This window comes from Triticum aestivum, chromosome 2D (assembly GCF_018294505.1).
Source record: "Triticum aestivum cultivar Chinese Spring chromosome 2D, IWGSC CS RefSeq v2.1, whole genome shotgun sequence".
NCBI lineage: Eukaryota > Viridiplantae > Streptophyta > Magnoliopsida > Poales > Poaceae > Triticum > Triticum aestivum.
Window position 1 is genome coordinate 517,264,553 of NC_057799.1, and position 26,209 is coordinate 517,290,761.

Consider the following 26,209-nt stretch of genomic DNA (forward strand, 5'->3'; position numbering starts at 1 on the left):
TGGAAATCGGTCCGCATATCACAATAAGAAGCTTCTGGTGTAAACAACCCAATCTTCCCTCGCAAGATACCCGAAAAGCTTCCAAGGCAAGATTCATCTATCTTCTTCAGTACGATACATGGATGATTTCCCGTACAAGGTACTCTGCCTTCTTCAGTAAGCAACCGCAAAAGATTCCAGCATAAGGTACTGAGTTTTTCCCGAGCAACATCTTTAAGGGGGTAAGCTTCTGAAGCACGATACCCAGTCTTCTTCAGCAAGCTGTCCGATGAAAGTTTCAAGCACAAGCCAGCCAATCTTCCTTAGTAAGACATTGGTACAAGGTAGTACGCTGTGAATTGACAGCATATGGCAGCGAATCCCAAGAATCAGATCCGCAACATTTTGGTCAGAAGCAAGAATCAGTCAGAACCTGAGGGAAGTTGAAACTGCCATTTAATGGGGTACCCTGTCAGAAAAATGAGGATAAGCTGCGATTGCCGAATTTTTTTTTGCACCGACAGTACCTAGGGTGATACGAAAAAAGGCAATATAACCCAGCTCTTTCAGTCAAGGATCCAGACCAAGAAAACAATAATGATGGAGCAAGACCAATGATGTGGGTATGAAAATTGTTGCAAGACCCGTGTGGTGTAGAACCACCGTCAGTCAAGTCTGCAGATATTATCCTACAGGTCAAACTCTTATGCTAGCCACGACAGGCGACAATCAAATATTTGGTACGGATCCGATACTCAAGACAGTGGAACCAGTTAAGATGAATCAGAAACTTCCGAGATAAGCCAGAATCTGTCAGGAAAGCAGTTATGACCCAACTCACTGATTGGAACCCGAAGCACCTGCATTTAGTGGAGAAACCCAATGCAAGGAGTTAGAGCTTGGGGGTCCACTAGAAAAATCTGATCACCACTTCATGAAAGATTGTCAGTGCCGGATGACACACCCAGCGAAAATCACTCTTGGATTTGTGAGGCCGACATATATTTCAGTCGTGAGGATCAATCACAGTCAGTTAAGTCAGCAGATCTAAAAAGAAATTGGAGGCTGTATAAGCATGAACAAGCAAGGTGAGATCTGTCAGAATATATTAAAGCAAACCACCCCAGGGCCAGCCAGATAAAAATTTAGTGGGAACAAAAATAAGAAAAAGGATACCCGAGTTGGAAACGGTTTCCTTAAGTCAGTATCTTCATACTTGTTCCCTGAACAACCAAATCTCGAGGAAGAGATTTCTTTAAGGGGGCAAGGTTTGTGACAGCCTGATTTTTGGCCCTTTCTTTTTCTTTTGTTTTTCTGAGGTTTTTGCCTGAGATTTCCTTTTTCCGTGGCTATGTGGTCTGGAAACTGAAGAAGATGAACTCTTCTTTGCTTCCAAAGTGGCTTGTCATTCCCAAATCCTTCCCTAGACCTGTCATTTTCATCCTAGCCCAAATCCCAATATTCTTTTTATTGGGGATATTCCTTTTCTATTAAAGGAATAACTCAAATTGACCTAGGTTGTGAAGCAACCTTTATTTCCATCACTCCTAAAATTCCCAAATAATTCTCATAAATTGTTTGGGTCATATCTTTCTCAAATACATGTTGGGTTGGTCATGTTCTTCGGTGCATGATTAACGTCGGTTATCGAGTACCATTAATATGCGTTGTTCCTTTGTTGTTAGTTGGTTAAGTCTTACTCGGTGATGTTATTGATGATTTCTTGCATGTTATTTATATTTGATGATAATGGTCATGTTATGCTATGAGTAGTGTTGTACTTGTAAAATTTATGCTCGTCATTATGCCATGTTCAGTTGGAGATTATTCATAGTTGATATGGTGGATAGTTATGTTGCATCCCGTACTTATGTTGATATCATGTTCATGCATTGTAATTGCATCATGTTATTTTATCATGGCTCAACATTTTGCATTCAAGTTTAACCAGATTTAATTGAACTTGAACAACTGTTGGCTGAGTCATGGTGCCGCCAGATCGAAACTGACCAGTGCAACCACGCTTACCTTATGGGAAGGTCCTAACTGGGTCTATTATCGTGCATCTCGCCTGTGCCTCCCACGAGGGAAGGTTATGGGTGTGCTTACCCTGATCAGGTAGGCAGACATAACCTTGTGTGCTCGTTGTTTTTAGTTTTATGGATCCAGTCCCCGAGTGGGAGTGTTTTGACCACGACGGTGGTCGGGGTGTCTTTGCTAGACACGGGGCCACCCAGGACTAGCCCGTTGGGGATTTTGTCGGAGTGGCCGGGAGAATGTCACGGCAGTAGATCGGTTTTGTCGGAACGCCGTTGGTCCACCCGAATGGGAGTGCGAGGCCATGGGTTCCGTAGTGTGGGTACAGTGTACTAACCTCTGCAGAGTGTATATTAAATCTATCGATAGCCGCGCCAGCGGATAAGGGCCCAGTTCGTGTCGGTCCCACCGTGAGTCAATAGTATTAATAATAACTTGATTAATAGACAACCCCGGTTTGATGATGAGATAAGTTGGTTGTGATCGCCGGAAAGATCACTGTTTGAGACCAAGTGTTGGTCGTGGTTGTGATCGCCGGAAGGATCACCGTGGTATCGAGGATACCGAGTTATTGTATATTCGCGAGGTTGTGCGAGAATCATGGGTAAAGATCAAGCTCCTTGTGGTCATTTAATGATTACTACGGTATTGTTTATACCAAGCTTGATTTGATCCTGAGATAATCGTGTGATGTCCGAGGTTGGTAAGTGAGGCATGTGATGGTTACGTAGTAACCCGAGCAAAATAAATAATGCATATAGTGTCATCATGTTGCATGCTAGTATCGTCAGACTCATATGCTCATGCTATGCTCATGTTGTTCTAGCTGTATCGTGTTCATGTTGCCTTTGGATTTTTAGTGGCTATTATGATTATTTTCATGATGGTACCTGGTATTATTTTGGGAGTATTACTTTGGGTGTCATGTTGTTCAGGTCATGTTGTTATGAGCATCTCATGTTAATTCCTGCTTAACCTGTAATTGCCATGCTGTTGTTTGTCTTGAATGCTTCTGGTTAATTGTGAGCTTGCAAGTACATTCAATGTACTGGCCTGGCGTGTCATGCCAGCTTGCAGGTCGTGCGTGGATTGCATGCTTGTTTGCCATGGATTCTTTGTTTGCGAGCTAGGATAAGCGTTCCAGCCAGAGTCCCTGCGGATTGGAGTTCACCACCGTCGTCGTTGTTCCGCTGCTAGAGTTATTCCGCCGCTTCGAGTTGTTCTGCTGCTTGCATAGAGCAACTGAGGATGGCGTAGTGTCGTTGTGCCGATGTTATTCATTGTAATATCGGAGACCTTGTATTCATATTCATGATATAATAGAAAGCTGGTTTGTTCTATGCTAAGCAGTGCCGTATTCCAGAAGACTTCTCCTCGATCTCTGGGCTGGAATACGGGGCGTTCCGGTTTTCTCTGAGCCGGGGTGCCACACGAAGCAACACTCGAGGGAAGCATAGCAAGAACTTAAAATCCTCACATCCACATGTGACCTAGATCAAAACCTGCATCTACTCATATAACCGCTCAATGCCACTGTTGGGAAATGTAGTAGAAAACAAAAAATCGCCCTACGAACACCCAGGAACAATATGAAGATGCATAAACGGTCTGGATCATGATCGTTACCGATTCTGAAGTGCAGCAGATGTACACGAGTCGGTGTAGATCATACTTGGAGTCCCTCAAACCGTTGATGACAATCCTGTGAACCACCCTCGAACGGAAGACCAGAAACTTGACCTCTCTACTTGCTTGCAAGCGTACGATCTTCATGATCTGACAGTGCTTCGCCGTCCAGAGCTAATCGTTGCCGGAGACTTAGAGGGAGGAGATTAGAACCACACTTGGCTTCTAAGTATGAGGATTAGAAGAACTAGATCTAGTGCTAATTAGATCAACCAGGATCAACTATGTCGGTGTACAAAAGTAGGGGCTCTCCTTTTGACCCCTTTACTTGTGCACGGGCAGTCAGAGCCGCGCCCGCGACCACACTTAGCAGGGCAGAGGAGGGAAGCCGGAGAGAAGCCAGAGCACAAGACAAACGAGGCAACGCCAAGACCAGAAACACTAGAGAGCAAAGGGGCGAGGTGGACTCCCCCGGCAAGGCCCTTGCCGGGGCGGCCTCCGCGGCCCCGGCAAGAGCCTTGCCGGGGCAGCTTGCCCAACCCCGGCAGAGTGAGCCACCCTTGAGCCCAAGGGTTCCAAACGCCGCCAACAACCACATTGGAATCGAGGCTCGGGAGGCACCTCCGTGGTGGCATGCAGATCATTGTCAAGATCATAAATACACGAGATCAGATGGGGACCAGAAGGCGACGACCCTCGGCGGGATCCTTGCCGAGGAAATCCACAAGACCCCCGGCAAAATCCTTGCCGGGGACGACCACGACGCCACGGCAAGACCCTTGCCGGGGCCCCAGCAAGACCCTTGCCGAGGACACCAGCGGGGCCGCAGCCAGGCCCACGTCTGCCAAGACGCCACCGCCGTCCCCATGCAGCTGCTAGCTCAACCAGCTGGGCAGGCACCTGTGTGGCGACGAGCGGCCTCTACACCGACCCAACAAACACCTGCGTGGTGGCATGCAGATCTTCATGAAGACTCCACCACCGCGCCAGCCCAGCAGCCAACCGATGTGGCGCCATGATGCCCCGTCAGCTCAGACGCGTGTCGAAGCCAGGCGAGGCGGCGACAACTGGGACATGCTTCCTTGCCGTCCCCGATAAAGCGAGAGGGGCACGTCGGTAGCACATTAAATGCGTTTGTCCGACGGTGCCAGAGGATAGACTCATCCACTGTACACCTTTCCACCTCCTGTGTGCCACTGTGGCAGCCCCTTTTTCCTATAAAAGGAGGCCCGAGGCGACCGAGAGAAGGATTCGGATCTTTTAGGCAAGTTATGCCCGTAGCTAGCTCAAGAACACAAGAACACTCAAATACATCCACCAAAGCAGGACTAGGGTATTACGCATCTCCGTGGCCCGAACCTGGGTAAACGATCCGTGTGCTTCCTGTCAGACCCGCTCTTTGCATAACCCCGCGCCCGCCAACCGTAGAAGGGATCCCAGTGATTCCATAGGTGTCGATTTCCCCCGACATCTTTGGCGTGCCAGGTAGGGGGGCGCAGTTGTGGAAATCTGGTCTGATCGGAGCAGCGGCTTCATCATGGCTGTCGTTCCAAGGAAGAAGACGACCAAGCTTGATGACACCATCTGCAGATGCGGTGGACGCCCGTGCAACGACAGAAAAGCTAAGTTGTGCGAAACTTTAAACAATTTCTTCGTATATATAAGGTTATATGTCCTCGAAGGTCCTGCCCTATGTATGGAAAACCTGCACGCAAAGGGGCCCTTTCGCTATTGGCAACACCCTTGCTCTGTTTCGAGTCCGCTCAACAGCCCAAGCGGCCGCGTCGAGAACGGCAGAGTAGCCTTCCGCAATTGGCAGCGCTCTCGATTCTGACTCGAGTCAAGCTCGATAGTTCGAGCGGCCGCGTTGAGAGCGGTAAGGTGGTTCGCCTGGCAGCAAGCACACCCGGCAGGCTATTGGGGATCCGTCCCCAAGGTGCCGCGGCCTGGGTTTACGCGCCGGCAAGCCTACCCGTTAACGTAGGGTGGACATACAAAGGGGGATCAAACAGGGAAATAGCATGCATAATGTCAAAAGTGCTGCAGAGTTATATTACATCAATTGTTGCCGCGGTTCTAACTAAAGACAAAAATTATCTTGGTCATGAACCTGCAGCGGCGGTGAGAAACGGGGTGCCTAGTCCTGGCGCTGGCCCTCTATCCTCTGAATTCCATCGATGCGGCTGATGATGGGCTCGATACGCTCCTTGAGCACCGCGAGGTCCGCATCCTCCGGCAAGCTCTTCAGCGCGGCATCAATGTCGAGGTTGGGATTCCAGTGCGCCACCTTGGTGAGGACCTTGGTCATGGCACCCCGGCAAAGCCTCCGGGCCTCATCGGCCAGAGAGACCGCCCGATTGGAGTGGAGCTGCTCCAAGGCCCCGAGGACACCCTCGAAGAATAGCGTCAGCTTGGCATTGGGACTCACGTTGCGCTCCGGGGTGTACCTCACATTTGGCATCCCCATGGTAGCCAGCTGCGTGGTGATCTTGTCGGCGACGTCTTCGAGGCGGTCGATCCAGCGGGTCTTGCCCTCCACAAAATCCTTGTGGTTGGCGGCTTCGTTCTTCCGCTGCTGCTTCTCGGCCTCCAGATCCTTGGCCAGGGTCTCCTCCCGGGGCTTGGCCTCTGAGAGCGTCTCCTCAAGGCCCTTCAGCTTCAGCTTTAGGTCTTTGATGGAGTTGTTGGCCTTGGAGACCTGCTCAGCCTTGTCGAGGACTGCGCCCTGCGCCTCCACCAGGGCACCGTTGAGCGTGTCCTTCTCCTCGGCCAGCTTCAGGGCCTGGTTCTTCAGCCCGTCCCGCTCCACCTCCAGCTCCTTCACCTTGCCGGCGTGAACCAGAGCCTGGGCATTGAGTGCCTCCCTGTGCCTCTGCTCCAGCTCCTGGGTCCGCTGCACGACGAGCTTCTCCACCTCCTCGTCCTTGCCGTGGAGCGTTACCGTGAGCTTCTCCTCATGCGCGGCAAGGTCCTCCTCCTGGGAGTTTAGCGTGGCCTGCTGCTGGTGCCGAGCGGCCTCGGCCTTGGCGGCCTGCTGCTCTGCCAGTTCTTGGGCCTTCTCAATGTCGGTCTGCTTCATGACAAGCTCCAACTGGCGCTCGGCCAACGTGTCCTGGGCGGCTTTCAGGTCCTTGTGGGCCTGGCGGAACCAAGCCTGCGCCTCGGCAACACGCCCCTCGAGGTCCGCCTCCGCCTTGTCCACCACCGCCATCCTGGACTTGGCCTTGTCCAGGCGAGCGCGGTGAAGCGCCCGGAGCTTCTGGAAGTTGGCGCCCATGGCCTGGAGGAGCCGCTCTTCTTGGAACCGCCGCCACCGGTGCTTGGCTCGTCAACAACCTCAAGCCCGGCGGCGGCGAGCACTTCGTCATCAAACACCTCCCCCTCGACGGGCGCCCCGGTGCTCGCCGTCCCTGGGAGGTGGACGAACAGGTTGTCGCTCACCCTCAGGTACCTACCCGAGCCAGAGGCAGCGGAGGTGGAAGGTTGGTCATCAACCACCTCCTCCTCGGAAGTGGCCTTGCCGGCCTCCCCGGCGGGCCCCTTGCCGGCCTCCTCGGCAGTAGCCTTGCCAGGCTCCCCGGCAGACCCCTTGGCGGCGCCCTCAGCAGCGCCCTTGGCGGCCTCCTCGGCGGCGATCTTCTCGGCCTCTACCGCGGCGACCTTGGCGACATCCTCGATGACGGTGTCTATGTCCTCCCGGCCCGCCGAGGGAGGGTCTGGATATCGAGAAGGGGATGAGACGAAGCCAAGACCAAGATTCAAAGAGAAAAAGAGCAGGGACGGAAGGCGAGTGACTTACCTGTGCCGGTCTGGGAAGAAGAGGCCCCCTCCCCGCCAACATCTGGCGCCGAGGCGAAGCCACCAACGCCCGAGTTTTCCTCCTCCTCCTCTGTGTGCATGGGCTCAGTGCTTGGCGCCCTTGCCGGGGACGCCCCTCGGGGCGACGTGGTCGATGGGGGCGGCGTGTTGGGGGTAGCCCTCAGTGGCTCCTCCTGCTGCTGTCCTCCTCCTGCAACTACGGCAAGGTCAGCGCCAAAGGATCATACCCCCAACACACATTGACGAGGGGTGAGTGACGAGCTTAAGCTGGGGGCTGTGCCGGGGGCTGCTGTCCGGACTGCTCAACACCACCAGCGGTGTACCAGAAGTGCCTGCCGGGGGCTGGCCGCCCGCCGAAGCCTTGGCCCTCGTCACCCTCTCGGCCAGCGTCTCCGCATCCCTGCAAAGATGAGAACATATCAAGATAAGCGGCACAGTTTGAGAAGACGGAGATGACAAAAAGAAGAGCAAGATACTTACTCATCCCCCACCTCCTCTTCTGCTGCCTTCCTCTTCCTCCTTGGGCTGAGGGACCCGAAGTCAAAGACAACATCTGCATCGTCGACTGCCGGGGGAGGGGAAGAAGGTGGAGTCTGGAAGAGCCACTGGCAGAAGTGGGCGTGCCCCATCACCGTGAGGTTGTGGTCCAAGCCGGGGCGAAGCCTCATGATGTCGGCCGCATTCGTGAAGAGCCAGGCCGGCCTCCCCTTGTTGTGCAGCGGAGTGATTTGGCGGGCATGAAATCCGCCCCGATCATCTCAAGGGTGAGCCCGGCCTCGGTGAGACGAAGAATCCTGGTGGTGGCGACCGTGAGCTTCTTGTCATTGGCGTCGACATCACTCCAGTCGTTTCTGCGGACCGGCAGCGCGTGGCGGACCCGGCAAAAATCATGCGGATCCTCCTCTTCAATCCAGCACCACCGGCCCCGCCACTCCTCCCACCTCTCCTTCTGGGCGCCTTCCGGATATGCCTTTTTCTCCTGGGTCCTTGGGATCTAGGCGACACAACTGGAAAATGGCGCCTCCCTTTTGGATGCGAGGGAAGAAGTAGTGGCTGAAGAGTGCCGTGTTGGGATGCACTCCGGCGAAGCCCTCACAGAGATGAGCAAAAAGGTCCATGCACACCACAACATTTGGAGTAAAATCCAGAAGGCGGAAGCCATAGGTGTGCATGAAATCATTGAAGAAATCGGAGAAAGGGGGACAGAGCCCGCAGGAGAAGTAATCGATGAAAAATGGGTACCGATTCGGGCTGGCTTCGGCGAAAGCGGCGGGGATGACGCGCGTGGCCGGATGCCCCGTCGTCTCGCCCCCGGTCTTGCACCCCCACAGGTGTTTGAAGTAGTCCCGGAGTTCGACCGCGTCGACCGTCGACGGAAAGTAGGCGTGCTGCGTCTGCCACACCGCCAACTCACTCTCCGGCGGCTCCTTCTCCCCGGCGTCCTTGGCCACCCCCTTGCCTCTGCTGGTCTTGGGCGCCATGGCGGTTGAGGAGGACAAAGGCACGGCGGCGGCGAGCGGGAGCAAGAGTTTGAGAGGGAGGAAGAAGGGGACGACGTTTCCAAGATTGGAGAAGGCGCACGGGGTAAATGAGCAGCGCGCCCGCGGTTATTCCTTTTTACGGGGAAGGCGCGGCCGCCTCTTTCCCCATTGACTGCGATGTGATGCATGCATGTGGGAACCGCCCCACGCATGACCCCCACGTCATGCACGACCCTCCACATCGCGCGTTCAACGCCGGTCGTGGGGAAGCGCAGCGGCCGAAAAAGTTACTGCGGTAAAATCCGCCCCACCTGCCCGCGCACCATTCTGGGCCTAGCCAAACAACGCGTCGTGCTTATGTGTGGCCCGGGGGCTCCTGTCGGTGTACAAAAGTAGGGGCTCTCCTTTTGACCACTTTACTTATGCACGGGCAGTCAGAGCTGCGCCCGCGGCCACACTTAGCAGGGCAGAGGAGGGAAGCCGGAGAGAAGCCAGAGCACAAGACAAACGAGGCAACGCCAAGACTAGAAACACTAAAGAGCAAAGGGGCGAGGTGGACTCCCCCGGCAAGGGCCTTGCCGGGGCGGCCTCCGCGGCCCCGGCAAGAGCCCTGCCGGGGTAGCTTGACCAACACCAGTAGAGCGAGCCACCCTTGAGCCCAAGGGTTCCAAACGCCGCCAACAACTACATTGGAACCGAGGCTCGGGAGGCACCTCCGTGGTGGCATGCAGATCTTTGTCAAGATCATAAATACACGAGATCAAATGGGGACCAGAAGGCGACGACCCTCGGCGGGATCCTTGCCGAGGAAATCCACAAGACACCCGGCAAGATCCTTGCCGGGGACGACCACGACGCCACGGCAAGATCCTTGCCGGGGCCCCGGCAAGACCCTTGCCGAGGACACCAGCGAGGCCGCAGCCAGGCCCACGTCTGCCAACACACCACCGCCGTCCCCATGTAGCTGCTAGCTCAACCAGCTGGGCAGGCACCTGCGTGGCGACGAGCGCCTCTACACCGACCCAGCAAACACCTGCATGGTGGCATGCAGATCTTCATGAAGACTCCACCACCGCGCCAGCCCAGCAGCCAGCTGACGTGGCGCTACGACGCCCCGTCAGCTCGGATGCGTGTCGAAGCTAGGCGAGGCAGCGACAGCTGGGACGTGCTTCCTTGCCGTCCCCGATAAAGCGAGAGGGGCACGTCAGCAGTGCATTAAATGCGTTTGTCCGACGGTGCCAGAGGATAGACTCATCCACTGTACACCTTTCCACCTCCTATGTGCCACTGTGGCAGCCCTTTTTCCTATAAAAGGAGGCCCGAGGCCACCAGGAGAAGGATTCAGATCTTTTGGGCAAGTTACGCCCGTAGCTAGCTCAAGAACACAAGAACACTCAAATACATCCACCAAAGCATGACTAGGATATTACGCATCTTCGCGGCCCGAACCTGGGTAAACGATCCGTGTGCTTCCTGTCAGACCCGCTCTTTGCACAACCCCGTGCCCGCCAACCGTAGAAGGCATCCTAGTGATTCCTTAGGTGTCGATTTCCCCTGACAAACTAGAACTAGAACTAGATGAACTAGAGCAAAACTTGTATATACAAGGTGTAAAATCCTCTAGTATATATAGGTTGGAGGAGGAGGGGCCGCGACAAGAGGGAGGGAAAGACTCCCTGCCTTGGCTGGCCAAGGGGAGTGGACTTCCCATCCAATTCTGCCTCCTTCTTGATGACCCACAAGTATAGGGGATCAATCATAGTCCTTTCAATAAGTAAGAGTGTCGAACCCAACGAGGAGCAGAAGAAAATGACAAGTGGTTTTCAGCAAGGTATTTTTTGCAAGCACTGAAATAGCGGTAACAGGTAGTTTGATAGCAAGATAATTTGTAGCAAACAAGTAATTGTAACGGTAAATAAAGTGTAGCAAGGTAGCCCAATCCTTTTGTGGCAAAGGACAGGCCAAAACGGTCTCTTATAATAAGCAAAGCATTCTTGAGGGTACACGGGAATGCCATCTAGTCACTTTCATCATGTTGGTTTGATTTGCGTTCGCTACTTTGGTAATTTGATATGTGGGTCGACCGGTGCTTGGGTGCTGTTCTTACTTGAACAAACCCTCCCACTTATGATTAACCCCCTCGCAAGCATCCGCAAATACGAGAAAAGTATTAAGATAAAACTAACCATAACATTAAACATTTGGATCCAAATCGGTCCCTTACAAAGTAGCATATAAACTAGGGTTTAAGCTTCTGTCACTCTAGCAACCCATCATCTAATAACTACTCCACAATGCCTTCCCTTAGGCCCAAATATGGTGAAGTGCCATGTAGTCGACGTTCACATGACACCACTAAGGGAATCACAACATACATATCATCAAAATATCGAACACATATCAAGTTCACATGATTACTTGCAACAAGATTTCTCTCGTGAACTCAAGAACAAAAGTAACTACTCACAAATGATAATCATGCTCAAAATCAGAGGGGTATTAAATATCATAATGGATCTGAACATATGATCATATAGTAATCAACTACAAGATGTAATCAACACTACTAGCCACGCACAGGTACCAATCTGAGGTTCCGGTATAAAGATAGAACACAAGAGATGAACTAGGGTTTGAGAGGAGATAGTGTTGTTGAGAAGGTTGTTCATGATGATGATGGCTTCGATTTCCCCCTCCGGGAGGAAAGTTCCCCCGGCGGAATCGCTCCATCGGAGGGCAAACATGCTCCTGCCCAAGTTCCGCCTTGAGATGGCGGTGCTCCATCCCGAAAGTCCTCTTTTTATTTTTTTCTAGGTCAAAGTGACCTATATACTAGAAGATGGGCACCGGTGGTGGGATTGGTTGAGCACAACCCACCAGGGCGCGCCTGGGGGGCCTGGCGCGCCCTGGTGTCTTGTGCTCACCACGTGGCCCCCTCCGATAGTTATTTTCTCCAATATTTTTTATATATTCCAAAATAATTCTCCATAAATTAACTCGTTTGGAGTTGTGCAGAATAGGTAACTCCGACGTAGCTTTTTTAGGTCCAGAATTCCAGCTACCGACATTCTCCCTCTTTGTGTAAACATTGCATATTATGAGAGAAAAGGCATTAGAATTACCCCATAAAGCTTTATTATGCATAAAAACATTATAAATAACAGTAGGAAATCATGATGCAAAATGGACGTATCAACTCCCCCAAGCTTAGACCTCGCTTGTCCTCAAGCGAAAAACCGAAATCGAAAGACATGTCCACATGCTTAGAGAGAGGGGTGTCGATAAAAACAAAATACGGACATAGAAGCATCATGCATATTGTTATAAGAGCAACAAATTTTATGATAAAACTTTTATCATATAACTTCTATCATATAAATTCTTATGAACGAGTAACAATTCATCACAATATTGAAGTATAAAGCATAAACTCTATTGAAAACCAACAAACTATGTTCTCAGTCAACTTTGCAACTAGAATTCATCATATTTTCAGGAAGGGTCATGTATCGGAGCCTTTTGACAAGTCCACATACTCAACGATCTTTTATTCTTCTATGATTGCTAACACTCACAACATACCCATGACCAAAAAGTTTCAACCGGACACATAGAAAGATAGGGGCTTATAGTTTCGCCTCCCAACGTATACACCTCAAGGGTGATGTAAACAATAATAACTCATATTCACTCATATCCAACTAGGTATATGTGCCTAGATCTTTCCTCACCACATGATGCTTGCAAAAAGAGAAAATAAAAAAGGAATAGGGAAGAATACTTTGACTCTTGCATAAAAGTAAATACATAAAAATAAAAGATAGGCCCTTCGCAGAGGGAAGCAGAGGTCGCCATGCGCTTTTTGTTTGTATGCCAAATACCTTAATGTAAAATAATGTCACGTTATATTGCCCCTTGCGATAGCAACCTTTATTATGTAGTCTGTCGCTTTTATAATTTTGCCATCACAAGTTCATTCAACGCTCAATTTTCTCTTGCACTAAATGATCCAACACATTTAGAAGCAATTTTTATTGCATTATTACACCGATGACAACTTACTTGAAGAATCTTACTCAATCCATAGGTAGGTATGGTGGACTCTCAAAATAAGATTTTGGGTTTAAGGGTTTTTGGATGCACAAGTAGTATCTCTACTTAGTGCAGAGTTTTTGGCTAGCAAAGATATTGAGCAAGCACCACATGTTGAAGTATCTATGACAATATAACTTCTATGTGAATATGAACAAATATAAATCATTATGTTGTCTTCCTTGTCCAACATCAACAATTTTGACATACTAGTCAATGTGTACGTGCAATGCACGTTAATTTGGAAGTATATTACTCCCTCTTTCTCAGTTTACAGGGCATGCGCGTATCCCTAGGTCGTCAATTTGACCAACCTAATACAAGTCATATATTACAAAAATATACCAATATAAACTTCAGATGTTCTATTTTCAAATGGTATAATTTTTGTGTTATATAGTTTATATTAGGGTGATAAAATTGGCAACCTAGGTATATGCGCAGGACTTGTAAATTGAAACGGAGGGAGTAAGTGCATGCGGATATTAAGTAGGATATTACTTACGTGTTATTATGTGATTAGCACTATATTTGGCATGAAATTAATTGCACGCTAAACGTGTTGAGCGCTCGACATTGAAGCAGTCTAGGTCATTGGATTGACATGATTTGATGGCTGAGATTAATTGGATCTGCCCCTTTGGGTCTTTTTATATTGGTATATATAGATAATATTTAATGGGGGCTCATAATTGATGGCTCGTGTCCGCGTCAGTATTTCCATGAAGAGGAAGGGATGATGCAGCACAGTTTCGGTAGGTATTTCCCTCAGTGATGAAACCAAGGTTATCGAACTAGTAGGAGAACCAAGCAACACTATGTAAACGGTACCTGCACACAAAGAACAAATACTTGCAACCCGACGCGTAAGAGGGGTTGTCAATTCCTCTCGGGTAAAAGATAGATTGGTTTGTATGATTTTGGATAAATAGATCTTGCGATGAAACAAAATAAAAAATAAATAAAATGTGCAGCAAGGTATTTCTGGGTTTTTAGAATAATATATCTGAAAGCAAAAGCAAATAAAAATAGATCTCAAAGAAAATATGATAAAGAATAGACCCAGGGTCTGTAGATTTCACTAGCGGCTTCTCTTGAGAAAAATAGCATATGACGGGTAAACAAATTACTGTTGGGCAATTGATAGAACTTCAAATAATCATGATGATATCCAGGTAATGATCATTATATAGGCATCACGTCCAAGATTATTAGACCGACTCCTGCCTACATCTACTACTATTACTCCACACATCGACCGCTATCCAGCATGCATCTAGTGTATTAAGTTCATGGAGAAACGGAGTAATACAATAAGAATGATAAGATGTTGTAGACAAGATCTATTCATGTAGGAATAGACCCCATATTGTTATCCTTAATGGCAACGATCAATACATGTCTTGCTGCCCCTTCTGTCACTGGGAAAGAACACCGCACGACCGAACCCATCACAAAGCACTTCTTCCCATGGCAAGAAAAATCGATCTAGTTGTCCTAACTATACCAAAGATTCAAAGAAGAAATACGAGGCTATAAGTAATCATGCATATAAGAGATCAAAACTCAAATAAATTTCATGGATAAAATAGATCTGATCATAAACTCAAAGTTCATCGGATCCCAACAAACACACCGCAAAAAGAGTTACATCAAATAGATCTCCAAGAGACCATTGTATTGAGAATCAAAAGAGAGAGAGAGGAAGCTGATACGTCTCCAACGTATCTATAATTTATGTACTATTCATGCCATGTTTACAACAATTTTATATGGTTTTGGTATGATTTGCATGGAACTAACCCGGACTGACGCTGTTTTCAGTAGAACAACCGTGGTGTTGTTTTTTGTGCAAAAATGAAAGTTCTCCAAATGAGCTGAAACTTTTTGATGATTTTTTTTGGAAAAAAGAGACCCGAAGCTTCGTGGAAGGACCAGAAGGTGAAGGAGTAGGGAACAAGACATCGGGGCGTACCCCGGTGGGTTGCACTCACCTCGAGGCCCATCTTCGCATGAAACTGATGCCAAAAAATCCTAAAAATAGAGAAACCATTAGAAATAACCCTAGATCAGAAGTTCCGCCGCCGCAAGCCTCTGTAGCCATGAAAAACCAATCTAGAGCCCGTTCCAGCACCCTACCGGATGGGGAGATCATCACCGGAGGCCATCTTCATCATCCTTATGGTCTCCATGATGAGGAGGGAGTAGTCCACCCTCGGGGCTGAGGGTTTGTACCAGTAGCTATGTGTTTAATCTCTCTCTCGTGTTCTTGATGGAATGATCTTGATGTATCGGGGGCTTTGTTAATATAGTTGGATCACATGGTGTTTTCCCCTCTCTATCTTGTTGTGATGAATTGAGTTTTCCCTTTGAGATTTCGTTTTATCGGATTGAATACTTTTATGGATTTGAGAGCACTTGATATATGTCTTGCATATGAATACCCGTGGTGACAATGGGGTATTATTTTGATTCACTTGATATATGTTTTGGCACTCAACTCGCAGATTCCCGAGGTGACATTGGGGTAATCTATGCATAGGAGTTGATGCACGTTCTCGTCTTTATTTCTCCGGTAGAAATCTAGGGGCACTCTTTGAGGTTCTTTGTGTTGGATCGAGTATTATAATTCTGAATTTTCTTTGGTGTTATTTTAGTATGAATTCTTGATAGATCGATCGGAAAGAATAGCTACAAGCAATTTCTTCTTATGTTCTCTGCTAGATAAGAACTTTGGAGTGATTCTTCGTTGCACGTTGAGGGATGGTTATATGATCCGATTAGATTAGAATTGTTGAGAGATTGCACTAGAGAAAGTACAGACCCTAGGCCTCATTTTCAAGCATTGCAATACCGTTGGTGCTCACTTTTGTTACTTGCTACCTTGGTGTTTTTATCGTTACCATTACAAAAACCAATATCTACTATCATTACTACAATTTTATTACCATCTCTTCGCCGAACTAGTGCACCTATACAAATTACCATTGTATTTGGTGTGTTGGGGACACAAGAGACTCTTTGTTATTTGGTTGCAGGGTTGTTTGAGAGAGACTATATTCATCCTACGCCACCCACGGATTGATAAACCTTAGGTCATTGATACGTCCATTTTGCATCATGTTTTCCTACTATAATCTATGATGTTTTTATCCATAATAATGCTTTTTGGAGTAATTCTAATGCCTTTTCTCTCATAATATGCAAGGTATACACAAAGAGGGAGAATTCCGGGAGCTGGAAATCTGGACCTGGAAAAGCTACGTCAGGCTACCTATTCTGCACAACTCCAAACAGGCTGAAACTTCACGGAGATTTTTTATGGAATATTTAAGGAATATTGGAGCAAATAACTACCAGAGGGGGCCCACCAGGTGGGCACAACCCACCTGGGCGCGCCAGGAAGCCTAGGCGCGCCCTGGTGGGTTGTGCTCACCCAGGGCCACCTCTGGTGCCCATCTTATGGTATATAAGTCATTTTGACCTAGAAAAAAAATAAGGAGAGGACTTTCAGGATGGAGCGCCGCCGTCTCGAGCCGGAACTTGGGCAGGAGCACTTTTGCCCTCTGGCGGAGCGATTCCACCGGGGGAACTTCCCTCCCGGAGGGGGAAATCATCGTCCTCATCATCACCAAAAACTCTCCCTTCTTGGGGAGGGAAATCTCCATCAACATCACCATCTCATCTCAAACCCTAGTTCATCTCTTGTGTTCAATCTTGTTACCGAACTATAGATTTGTGCTTGTGGGTGACTAGTAATGTTGATTACATCTTGTAGTTGATTACTATATGGTTTATTTGGTGGAAGATTATATGTTCAGATCCAATATGCTATTTAATACCCCTCTGATCTTGAGCATGATTATCATTTGTGAGTAGTTACTTTTGTTCTTGAGGTCACGGGAGAAATCGTGTTGCAAGTAATCATGTGAACTTGATATGTGTTCGATATTTTGATAGTATGTATGTTGTGATTCCCTTAGTGGTGTCAAGTGAACGTCGACTACATGACACTTCACCATACTTGGGCCTAAGGGAATGCATTATGGAGTAGCAATTAGATGATGGGTTGCGAGAGTGACAGAAGTTTAAACCCCAGTTTATGCGCTATTCCGTAAGGGACCGATTGGATCCAAAAGTTTAATGCTATGGTTAGAATTTATTCTTAATACTTTTCTCTTAGTTGCGGATGCTTGCGGGAGGGTTAATCATAAGCAGGAGGTTTGTTCAAGTAAGAACAACACCTAAGCACCGGTCCACCCACATATCAAATTATTAAAGTACCGAACACGAATCAAACCAACATGGTGAAAGTGACTAGATGAATATCACGTGTACCCTCAAGAACTCTTTGCTTATCATAAGAGACCATTTTGGCCAGTCCTTTGCCTCAAAAGGATTGGGCTACCTTGCTGCACTTTTGTTACTACTATCGTTACTTGCTCGTTACAAATTATCTTCCTATCAAACTACTCTGCTACTTACAATTTCAGCAGTTGCAGACATTACCTTGCTGAAAACCACTTGTCATTTCCTTCTGCTCCTTGTTGGGTTCGACACTCTTACTTACCGAAAAGAGCTACAGTTGATCCCCTATACTTGTGGGTCATCAAGGCTATTTTCTGGCACTGTTGCCGGGGAGTGAAGCACCTTTGGTAAGTGGAATTTGGTAAGGAAACATTTATATAGTGTGCTGAAATTTATTGTCACTTGTTAGTATGGGAAACAATCCTTTGAGGGGTTTGTTCGGGGTATCTTCACCTCGACCGGAACCAAAATTAGCTACCCCTCAACCTACTTCACCTACTGAAAATATTGAATATGAAATTCCTTCGGGTATGATAGAACAACTGCTAGCTAATCCTTATGCAGGAGATGGAACCAAACATCCTAATATGCACTTGATATATGTAGAACAAATTTGTGGATTGTTCAAGCTTGCAGGTTTACCCGGAGATGAAGTAATGAAGAAGGTTTTCCCTTTATCTTTGAAGGGAAAAGCATTGGCATGGTATAGGCTATGCGATGATATTGGATCCTGGAATTGGAATCGATTGAAATTGGAGTTCCATCAAAAAAATTATCATATGCATCTAGTTCATCGTGATCGGAATTACATATATAATTTTTGGCCTCGTGAAGGAGAAAGTATCGCTCTAGCTTGGGGGAGGCCTAAGTCAATGTTATATTCATGCCCCAATCATGAGCTCCCCAAGATAAATTATTATCCAGAATTTTTATGCGCGGCTTTCTCGTATGATCAAACCATGCTTGATACTATTGGGGAACGTAGCATGCAATTTCAAAAAAATTCCTATGATCACGCAAGATCTATCTAGGAGATGCATAGCAACGAGAGGGAGAGAGTGTGTCCACGTACCCTCGTAGACCGAAAGCGGAAGCGTTAGATTAACACGGTTGATGTAGTCCAACGTCTTCACGATCCAACCGATCCAAGTACCGAACGTACGGCACCTCCATGTTCAGCTCGATGACGTCTCTCAAACTCTTGATCCAGCAGAGGGTCGAGGGAGAGTTTTGTCAGCACGATGGCGTGGCAACGGTGATGGTGATGTGATCCGCGCAGGGCTTCACCTAAGCACTACGACGCTATGACCGGAGGAGTAAACTGTGGAGGGGGCACCGCACACGGCTAAGACAAATCTTCGGGTACCTTTGGGGTGCCCCCACCCCCGTATATAAAGGGGGGAGGAGGAGGCCGGAAGCCTAGGAGGGGCGCGCCAAGGGGGGAGTCCTACTTGGACTCCTAGTTGTAACGCCCACGATGCGGCTATATCTCCCACGTGTCGAGGCATGACTTAGAGGCATAACCGCATTGTAGGTATTGTCGCAAGAAGGGTCATCTTCACTCAATCCCATGTAATGAACAAGAATGGGATAACGAGAGTTGGCTTACAATCGCCACTTCACACAATACATAAATTAATACATACATCATCCAAAATCCACACATAGACCGACTACGGTCAAAATCCAAATGAAAATAAGATAACCCTAAATGCTAGATCCCCGACCGTCCCAACTGGGCTCCACTACTGATCATCAGGAAACGAAACATAGTAACGACCACGTTCCTCGTCGAACTCCCACTTGAGCTCGGTTGCGTCATCCGCACTGACATTGTCGGCACCTGCAACGGTTTTGGTAGAATCTATGAGTCACGAGGACTCAGCAATCTCACACCCGCGAGATCAAGACTATTTAAGCTTATAGGAAAGGATGGTGTAAGGAGGTGGAGCTGCAGCAGACACTAAGCATATATGGTGGCTAACATACGCAAAAAGAGCGAGAAGAGAAGCAACGCAACGGTCGCGAAGCTAGAAATGATCAAGAAGTGATCCTGAAACTACTTACGTTCATGCATAACTCAAACCGTGTTCACTTCCCGGACTCCGCCGAAAAGAGACCATCACGGCTACCCACACGGTTGATGTATTTTAATTAAGTCAAGTGACAAGTTCTCTACAACCGGACATTAACAAATTCCCATCTGCCTCATAACCGCGGGCACGCCTTTCGAAAGATAATACCCTGCAGGGGTGTCCCAACTTAGCCCATTATAAGCTCTCACGGTCAACGAAGGATAAACCTTCTCCCAGGAAGACCCGATCAGTCTCAGAATCCCGGTTTACAAGACATTTCGACAATGGTAAAACAAGACCAGCAAAGCCGCCCGAATGTGCCGACAAATCCCGATAGGAGCTGCACATATCTCGTTCTCATGGCACACCGGATGAGCAGTCCGTACAACTAAAACCAGGCCTCAAGTTTCCCCGAGGTGGCGCTGCAAAGGGCTCTAGTTTGTACCAGCACTCAGAAGAACACTGGCCCGGGGGTTTAAATAAAGATGACCCTCGGGCTCGCGAAAACCCAAGGGAAAAAGGCTTAGATGGCAAATGGTAAAACCAAGGTTGGGCCTTGCTGGAGGAGTTTTATTCAAGGCGAACTGTTAAGGGGGTCCCATAAATCACCCAACCGCGTAAGGAACGCAAACTCAAGGAACATAATACCGGTATGACGGAAACTAGGGCGGCAAGAGTGGAACAAAACACCAGGCATAAGGCCGAGCCTTCCACCCTTTACCAAATATATAGATGCATTAAAATAATAAGAGATATTGTGATATCCCAAAATATCCATGTTCCAACATGGAACCAACTTCAACTTCACCTGCAACTAGCAACGCTATAAGAAGGGCTGAGCAAAAGCGGTAACTTAGCCAAACAACGGTTTGCTAGGAATGGATGGTTAGAGGCTTGACATGGCAATATGGGAGGCATGATATAGCAAGTGGTAGGTAGCGCAGCATAGCAATAGAACGAACAACTAGCAAAGCAAAGATAGAAGTGATTTCGAGGGTATGGTCATCTTGCCTGCAAGGTTCTCAGAGTTGTCGAAAGCTTGATCCTCGTAAGCGTACTCAACAGGTTCCTCGTTCACGAACTCATCTCCCCGCTCTACCCACAGCAAGAACACAAGCAATGGAACCATAATCAATCACGGGAAATGCACAAACAACATGATGCAATACATGCATGATATGCGAGATATGATATGCGATGCGTATGCGTGCTCCGGAAGAAAAATGATGAACAAGGCAGTAACTTGGCAAACCAAGTATGCCACTAGAAAGATGAGATGATTTCGGTCGAAATCGATATAAAGATCACCGGAAACGGACGCACGGTTTGCAAATGGCAAGCAAAACAAGAATGACGCGATTCTACGATTAACAGCATGATAGCACTTAGAATACATCAAGTAACTATGCTACAGCGCCCCAACATAGCAACAAAGCATATGAAAGTGATCTAAAGGAGATGCTTGACAAAAGATGAACACTGAGCTACGGCTAGATCACATCATAACAGGTTCGAACAAACATGGCAAAAGTGCAAAAGATATCAGGTTCACAGACTTGGTAAAAATACTGGACATGGCAGAAACAGCATCAGGTAGCAATGTTCAGAGCAAGCAATCAACATGCTACAGGAACTTAACATAGCAAAGCAAGGCATGGCATGAATCTACTAAATGCATATAACAAAAGTCCCTTACTGACCATGAGCCAAAAAGGATCAGAAGATATGATGGTACCCATGTAAACATAGCAAGTTTCGTTAACAGGTTTCAGACAGCAGAAAACAGAGCATGGCATTAACAAAAATTAGGAGGGCATCTTGGTGAGCTTTATTCACTCATCACAAAGCAATGCATGACAAAACAAGCATACCTACAACAATATGGCATGTTTATGAAGCTAACCATGGCAAGAGCAAGTTCATAGCATGTATGGATCAACTACAACAACCTTGGCAAAATTGAATATCATGTTAACATTCTGCCAGAAATATTTTATAGCAAAATTAGAGCAAGATTAAGACATGCTAGGGCACTCCATAATTGCAAACAGGGGCATGGATGGATAGAGCACAACTATATCTACAAAACATCCTTACTAAACATACTCAAAAGAAGCATGGATCTCTCTGTAGCCACATGGATACATGATAACAAAATAACAGCAGTAACAGACAGCAAAAATCCTAAGTTCCTGAAAACAGAAACATCATGAAGCCTAGTTTACATGCTTGTGCTAATCACCACATAGATCACAAAAATACATGACATAGACCTCTGTAAGGATGACATGGCATAGATCAAAACACCTGTAGAGCTCATGCCCATAAGATGCACACATCAATTGCAACAAAAATAACAAATCACCAAGTTCTGATAAGTAACAGCAGTAAACATCATATAGCACTCTTGCACCAGAGATTTGGGCATCAAGATGAACTCAAACGAGCATGGCACAATGGAACAAAATGAAGAGCCTCTCGTGATGAACATTTCTATAGATCACACGCATGAAACGGAGCAATATGCCAAGAGTTATGATGCAATGAACATGGCAACAGAATGTTGGAACTTCGGGACAGAGAAATTCGAGAGGGGGGAAGAATCAACCTCTCCAGATCTGGATCGGGCACGCACGCGAACCGAGGCGGGTGGCTCGCCAGCGCTTCGGGCGAGGGAGGAGGAGGAGGCGCCGGGGTTCGGGGACGGCACCGGCGGGGTGGAGCTCGGGCGCGGGAGGATCGAGGCGGCGGCGGCGGTCGGCGAAGGGCGCCGGCAGCGAGGAAGGAGGCGGCGGTGCGGGGCTCGGGCGACGCTCGCCGGCGGGAGGAGGCAGCGGATCGGGCCGGGCGTCGGCGGCGGACGCGAGGCGACGGGGAGCCTCGGGCGCGGGCGCGGCGGTCGGGCCCCGCGGCCTCGCGGGCCGGCGGCGGGCGCCGGTGGAGCTGCCCACGTGGCGGCCTCTGGTTGGACGGGGCAGCGGCGGAAATCTGTCCGGCGCAAGGGCGGACGTGTCCGGCGCGCGGAGGAAGAAGGAGGCTAGGGTTAGGGTGGAATCATCCGCGAATTTCGGGGGAGGGGGTGTTTATATAGGCATAGGGAGCTAGGAGAGTCCAAATGAGGTGCGGTTTTCGCCGACATGATCGTGATCGAACGACCGAGAGCATGGAGGGGACTTAGATGGGTTATTGGGATGTTTGGAGGGGGGTTTTGCTGCAACACACAAAAGGCCTTTGCGGTTACCCGGTTAACCGTTGGAGCATCAAACGACCTCCAAATGGAACGAAACTTGACAGGTGGTCTACCGGTGGTGTACCAAGGCCACTTGGGAAGACTCGGTCCATTCCGAGAATGTTTAACACCCGCTCACGAAAAGAAAAAAGAGGGGTGCGCCGGTGCACGTGGGAGTGTCGGATTGCAAAACGGACAAAGGGGAAAATGCTCGGATGCATGAGACGAACACGTATGCAAATGAGATGCACATGATGACATGATATGGGATGCATGACATGAACAAAATGCAAAACGAAAGACAAAACCTGACCACGGAGGGAATATCATAACACATAGCCGAAAATGGCAAGAGTTGGAGTCACAAATATGGAAAGTTACATCCGGGGCGTTACACTAGTCCAAGTAGGATTCGCCACCCCACCTTTTCCTTCCAACGGAGGGGGAAAGAGGGAAGGGGAGGGAGTAGGACAAGGAAAGGGGGGGGGTGCCGCCCCCTTCCCTAGTCCAATTCGGCCTCCTCCCTTGTGGGGGGCGCACCAGCCCCTTGTGGGCTAGTTAGCCTCCCTCCTATGGCCCATATGGCCCATATCTTTCCCCGGGGGTTCCGGTAACCCCTCTGGTACTCCGGTATGTACCCGATACACTCCGAAACCCTTCCGGTGTCCGAATACTACCTTACAATATATCAATCTTTACCTCTCGACCATTTCGAGACTCCTCGTCATGTCCGTGATCTCATCCGGGACTCCAAACAAACTTCGGTCACCAAAATACATAACTCAAAATACAAATAGTCATCGAACGTTAAGCGTGCGGACCCTACGGGTTCGAGAACTATGTAGACATGACCGAGACACATCTTTGGTCAATAACCAATAGCGGAACCTGGATGCTCATATTGGTTCCTACATATTCTACGAAGATCTTTATCGGTCAAACCGCAATAACAACATACGTTATTCCCTTTGTCATCGGTATGTTACTTGCCTGAGATTCGATCGTCGGTATCATCATACCTAGTTCAATCTCGTTACCGGCAAGTCTCTTTACTCGTTCCGTAATGCATCATCCCGCAACTAACTCATTAGACACATTGCTTGCAAGGCTTATAGTGATGTGCATTACCGAGAGGGCCCAGAGACACCTCTCCGATACTCGGAGTGAAAAATCCTAATCTCGATCTATGCTAACCCAACAAACACCTTCGGAGACACCTGTAGAGCATCTTTATAATCACCTGATACATCTCCAACGTATCTACAATTTTTGATTGTTCCATGCTATTATATATTCTGTTTTGGATGTTTAATGGGCTTATTTATACACTTTTATATTATTTTTCGGACTAACCTATTAACTGGAGGCCCAGCCCAAATTGCTGTTTTTTGCCTATTTCAGTGTTTCGCAGAAAAAGAATATCAAACGGAGTCCAAACGGAATGAAACCTTCTGGAACATGATTTTTGGAACAAACGTGATCCAGAGGACTTGGAGTGGACGTCAAGAAATCACTGAGGAGGCCACGAGGCAGGGGGCGCGCCTACCCCCCCTGGGCGCGCCCTCTACCCTCGTGGGCCCCTCGTGGCTCCACTGACCTACTTCTTCCTCCTATATATACCTACGTACCCCCAAACCATCGAGGAGCACCAAGAAAACCTAGTTCCACCGCTGCAACCTTCTGTACCCGTGAGATCCCATCTTGGGGCCTTTTCTGGCGCTCCACCGGAGGGGGCATTGATCACGGAGGGCTTCTACATCAACACCATGCATAGACTCTCTGATGAAGTGTGAGTAGTTTACCTCTGACCTTCGGGTCCATAGTTATTAGCTAGATGGCTTCTTCTCTCTCTTTGGATCTCAATACAAAGTTCTCCTCGATTCTCTTGGAGATCTATTTGATGTAACTCTTCTTTTTGCGGTGTGTTTGTCGAGATCCGATGAATTGTGGGTTTATGATCAAGATTATCTATGAATAATATTTGAATCTCCTCTGAATTCTTTTATGTATGACTGGTTATCTTTGCAAGTCTCTTCGAATTATTAGTTTGGTTTGGCCTACTAGATTGATCTTTCTTGTAATGGGAGAAGTGCTTAGCTTTGGGTTCAATCTTGCAGTGCTTGATCCTGGCGACAGTAAGGGAAACGACACGTATTGTATTGTTGCCATTGAGGATAAAAATATGGGGTTTATATCATAATGCATGAGTTTATCCCTCTACATCATGTCATCTTGCTTAAAGCGTTACTCTGTTCTTATGAACTTAATACTCTAGATGCATGCTGGATAGCGGTCGATGTGTGGAGTAATAGTAGTAGATGCAGAATCATTTCGGTCTACTTGTCACGGACGTGATGCCTGTATACATGATCATACCTAGATGTTATCATAACTATTCGCTTTTCTATCAATTGCTCGACAGTAATTCGTTTACCCACCGTAATACTTATGCTCTTGAGAGAAGCCACTAGTGAAACCTATGGCCCCCGGGTCTATTTTCCATCATATTAATTTCCCAACAACTAGCTATTTCTGGCGCCGTTTATTTTACTTTGCAATCTTTATTTTCTCTTTATCATAAAATACCAAAAATATTATCTTATCATATCTATCAGATCTCACTCTCGTAAGTGACCGTGAAGGGATTGACAACCCCTTTATCGCGTTGGTTGCGAGGTTCTTATTTGTTTGTGTAGGTACGTGGGACTCGAGCGTAGCCTCCTACTGGATTGATACCTTGGTTCTCAAAAACTGAGGGAAATACTTACGCTACTTTACTGCATCACCCTTTCCTCTTCAAGGGAAAACCAACGTAGTGCTCAAGAGATAGCATCACCCAGTTACGTTGTGACGTTTGATAGCACACAAGGTGTTCCTTGGTATTCGGGATTTGCATAATCTCATAGTCAGAGGAATATGTATAAGCCATGAAGAAAGCAGTAGCAATAAAACTTAACGATCATTCTGCTAAGCTAACGGATGGGTCTTGTCCATCACATCATTCTCTAATGATGTGATCCCGTTAATCAAATGACAACACATGTCTATGGTTAGGAAACTTAACCATCTTTGATTAACGAGCTAGTCTAGTAGAGGCATACTAGGGACACTCTGTTTTGTCTATGTATTCACACATGTACTAAGTTTCTGGTTAATACAATTCTAGCATGAATAATAAACATTTATCATGATATAAGGAAATATAAATAACAACTTTATTATTTCCTCTAGGGCATATTTCCTTCAGTCTCCCACTTGCACTAGAGTCAATAATCTAGTTCACATTGCCATGTGATTTAACACCAATAGTTCACATCACCATGTGATTAACACCCATAGTTCACATCGCCATGTGACCAACACCCAAAGGGTTTACTAGAGTCAGTAATCTAGTTCATTTCGCCATGTGATTGACACCCAAAGAGTACTAAGATGTGATCATGTTTTGCTTGTGAGAGAGGTTTAGCCAACGGGTCTCCCATATTCAGATCCATATGTATTTCACAAATTTTCTATGTCTACAATGATCTGCATGGAGCTACCCTAGATAATTGCTCCCACTT